This window comes from Sabethes cyaneus, chromosome 3, assembly GCF_943734655.1.
Source record: "Sabethes cyaneus chromosome 3, idSabCyanKW18_F2, whole genome shotgun sequence".
Lineage (NCBI taxonomy): Eukaryota > Metazoa > Arthropoda > Insecta > Diptera > Culicidae > Sabethes > Sabethes cyaneus.
This window is the reverse complement of record NC_071355.1, coordinates 48,045,504-48,050,031: the sequence shown is the minus strand read 5'-3', so window position 1 is coordinate 48,050,031 and position 4,528 is coordinate 48,045,504.

Sequence of the window (4,528 nt, the reverse complement as noted above, 5' to 3'; positions counted from 1 at the left end):
AAGTGTTCCTATTTTGTTCAAAATTTGTAAACTTATTCAATTTTCAAAAATTTTATGTAAACCAACGCATTACGCAACGTTGACCAATAGATGAATTATGTTCCGAAAACGTGTGGATTTCTATCTCAAATAGCAAGTAAGACCGTATAACAAAGGTTCCTTTCACCACTAGGTGGATTAAATCGGGTTTTTCTTGTATAGAAGAAAGCACCATTCCAGGTGGTAAGGATAAGGATTTCGTGATATGAACGTCACAAATCCGGAAAGATCCGATTTTTCCGACTTATTTTCTCAAAAACCCCTCCTTGTAAAAAGGGAAATATTTGCACTAAGCCTTACCTAACACCCTATATACAGAGAATACATCGTACATGTAACATAGCAAGCGCTATGTGAATACCCCCAACCCCAATATTTATTATTGTTTAGAAAGAATACGTATTCCTACGTAAACCATTCAGCCATGCCAATAGTACAACTTTTATATATTTTTTAGAAACCTCCCGACTGCAAACTTCTTTTAAACCAAACAATTTGGCAAAAAATTTCGCTTGATGAAAAATTCAAAGGTGATTACATAAAATTTGGTTATGCTTTACGGTAGCAGCTTCCAGCATAACATGATCGACCAAAATATTTATTCCATACGCAACCAGCCAGCACGACATACACCCGGCGACTTCCTTAGGTCTAAATCAGCACGACACGGCGACGCACTGGAAATGTGTGTTGTGTTTCACTTTTAATTATGTATGCGCATTCGTTAAGGTACCCGGAGAGGTCTAAGAGGCGGCAGTTCCATGTGCTACCGAGCGAACGACCGACCGGCACGCCACGGCAGCGGTCAGCACTACCGTTTATATTATGCATTGCTGCGCCTTGGCAGAGTGGTTGTTTCATTTTTTAAGTGCTCAAGTCGCTACGCTCTGGTTTCATATTTCATAACCTCGAATATGCCAAATTGGCTGCCCAGTTGAACCCGAAGTACCTACTTGCCACCGGCAACCGAGCGAGCTCATGTGTACATGCGCGAAGCACATTTTTCGAATCATATGACATTTTGTTTAAGCGTGTGACACTTGATCACGTGCCGTTCTGCTGGGTTCTTTAAGGGTAAAGTTTGCATATTAAACGGTCTCTTGAAAATCTGACTCGTAGTGTCTCAAACTTGAAAAGCCTAGAAAAACTTTAAATCTGAAATCGTAAACGAGTAGCCTAGCACGAATCGCTCTCAAACATATTGGCCTTACATTCCAATGGCCAATTCACAATCATAAACGACGCATTGGAAATCACCTTGGCCATAAATGCCCCCAAATCAAAGTTTGAAGAACGAAGAAAATTTCCCATCACCCATTAGCCCCTGTTATGCCGACCGCCGACCGTCGAGCATCGTGACCGGTTTCAAACACCATTGGCTCTGGCAACCGCCAAACAAATCAACCTTCAACGGTTCGACCTCTTCGCACACTGACTGCTTCTAGGGGGCTGTCAAATTACATCATTCTGGTGATCAAATATAATCGAACATCTGTGTACCTATCTTTGGCAGGCTGACGGAGCGCGGTGGCGGCGCTGACCGATGATAATGATGATGACGCTGATGGCCGTAGATTTGGAGTTTGGCCAACTTAGGCCGTTTGTTGTTGTTTTATCTTGAGCAATTATCAATCCGCTTACGACAGGCCAAGTCGATCGAGGTTGGGTTTACTTCACCCATAACTAATAACACTTTTTTTCCTCTGGGTTCGTGAAATGCTATCTCGAGCACGGAACGATTTAATGCGTAGTCAGTGTTCTAGAGTCACGACTTTTACTGCTAGTTGCTCAAAGAACCGGATGCCGGTCGACATGGTGGTACACGATGGTAGACGGGATGGGTGCTGTAACCTAGTAGCGGCAGCTACATAAAGTTAGTCGACAAGAAGACGTAATAAAATTATAAAAAATGCCGGTACTGAATTGGCAATAAAGATATGTCGGTATGCCAAAGTGCGCGCCTTTTTTCTCGATGTGTTTCCTGCAGCGAATGGCGTTTCCTACGGTCAGTTAGTGGTTAACATATCGTAACGAAGGGGTTTAGGATTCGCGAACGGTTCACGTCTTGAGTCAGTAGGACCTATCTGTTAGGTGATAATTTGATTCGGTTTCGCTTTTTCGCGCACTCGCATTGTAAATTATACTGCTGCGCTAGGATGGTGGAAAGTTTTCCGCATTTCGTAACTGAGAGGCATTTGATTTATCTGTTTTCTTTTCTGAGTTTCGAAGTATTTGTAGGTACATGAGCGATGCTATCTTTCGTCGTAATCACAACTAGCTAACAAGCTGTGATCCGATCGTTTCCAAGATCTGACCTGAGTATTTCTGTTTCAAACAAGAGTTGATTTTTTTCTATTTGCAAATCTCATACCAACGATTTTCATTCCTTTTTACTAATTTTAGACTCTTTACATCAGAGTCAATAGAATTATTGGCCTAGGCCCGTAACTGTCATGTACTTTAATAGCCGGCTGCGAAGTCTGTCGATAAAGAAGCGTCAAATCTTAGAAAGGCCGTTTAAGCCCTAGGCTTGGTTTTTACATCAGTATCTGAAAGGATTCAAAATATCACGTAGATTCAGGTTTAAGAAAGTCAAATTGTTTAATTGCTGCCATTAATAGTGTTTGGATTGTGAACCAGAAGAATAACGGGTGGCAACTAAAATTTTGGAATTTTTTTCTCAAGCTGTCAAAAAAAACTAAGATACATGAAGAAGATCAGATTTACCGAAATTAAAGATACATCATCCATTGTTGAAAAAAAATTATTGTACATTTGGAAACGGTCCGTAATCGGCTGTTCGGCGTAGCTTTTGTTTGACGTCGAAACAGGAGCGTTGTACGGCCATCATGTCAACTTTGCGAATACATCTCTTGATTTTACCAATCAACCGTTTGCAATTCGTGGCTCTCCAGTTATTTTTGTACACCAAGGAACTCAAAATCCCGAAGTAATCCTCGATTGGGCGCACTGAGACAGATTTTACGGGTCGTGGTTTTCGGGTAAAAATGGGATCGAATGGGTATTCAGGAACGATTGTGTTTTTTTTGGCATAATGCGATGATTCTCTATCCGGCCAAAACTCGTATTGTCCATCTGCATGATATTTTTGTAGAAACAGGATCAAAATTTGCTTCAAACAATAGTCTGGTGCATCTTAAATGATAGCCAAACCAGAGGGCTTGTTGTTGAAGAAAAGAGAAAGAGAACGATGTCCTTCTGCGTCCATAATTTTGGCTGCTCTTCCACTACCTTGCTTGCGAATAGTTGTCGGGCATCTAAGGATATGGTAAACAGTCGAAGCCGCAACATATTCGCTTTTTAAATGTTGTACCGTAAACTTTTTCCCGAAGTTTTTGTGGAAGTTCGTAGAAGTGTACAACGCGCTCGCGGAATGCTTCTTGTTTTGACGCCATTTTTAGCAAAACTTGACAAGCATAAGCAAAACAAAAAATACTGACAGAAAGAGGAGAGAAAGAGCTAACACATACATACTCTCATTTCTCTCTGAGCTCGTTTGTTGTTAAGCATGAGAACCACAAATAAATTCCAAAATTTTAGTTGCCACCCGTTAGTAAATCAAACCTATTGAACCACGACTATTCCTCGGATGGATGGAGGATGGAATGTTAGTCTTACTACAACTAGCATACCCAAACATAAACAAAAGGTTTTCAGGAGAATGTTTTGGCATGGAAAAACGAAGTAATCATGAGGTTAACAAATCTATTATTAGTTATCACAAAAATACCGGTCAATTAAGTATAAAACTCAAGACTACCAAGTGTAATTGAATCAAGGGTAAGTCGCTTAGAACATTGTTGCAGGCTCAATTTAAGGAACAGCTTACCTCATTGATTACAATTGCGGTACATTCATTTCACAGTTCATGGCGCACTGTGGCCCACCTTTTGACATTTAAATTTTGAAATGCTAGAAATTGGCAGCCCTGCCAATGTTTGTTATTATCAAAACGATCAAAACAGTCTGGCTGAGCGTAGGCGAGTTTGGCAGGTTTCACACGATCAGCACCTTAGCGGCACAGTAAGGCACAGACTGAACAAAATTTCTATGAATGAGGTGAACGAAATGTTCTCAGCGACTTACCCTTGAATTGAATTTAAAATCAAAGTTGTAAGTGGATTAGAAATTAGACTTGGATCTGGACTTGGACTCAAAATCGGACTTTACATAAGAGATCAAATTAGACTCAAATTAGCACTAATTTGGGCTTGAATCATTACTTCATATTGGACTGGAAATTTGAATTAAAATTGAATTTGTAATTGGACTTGGATTTAGAATACTTTGGATTGGACGCTTTGCTTGGAATTAGACATGAAATCGGATTTAAAACAGAAGTTGAGGTTTTATTTGAAATTGGACTTGAAATTTTATTTGAAATTAGAATAGTATTAGACTTTGATTTGGTCGGTGTTAAGTCAGACCGAACCAAGTGACAAAACTTTGATTTCGAATGCTCTCTGAT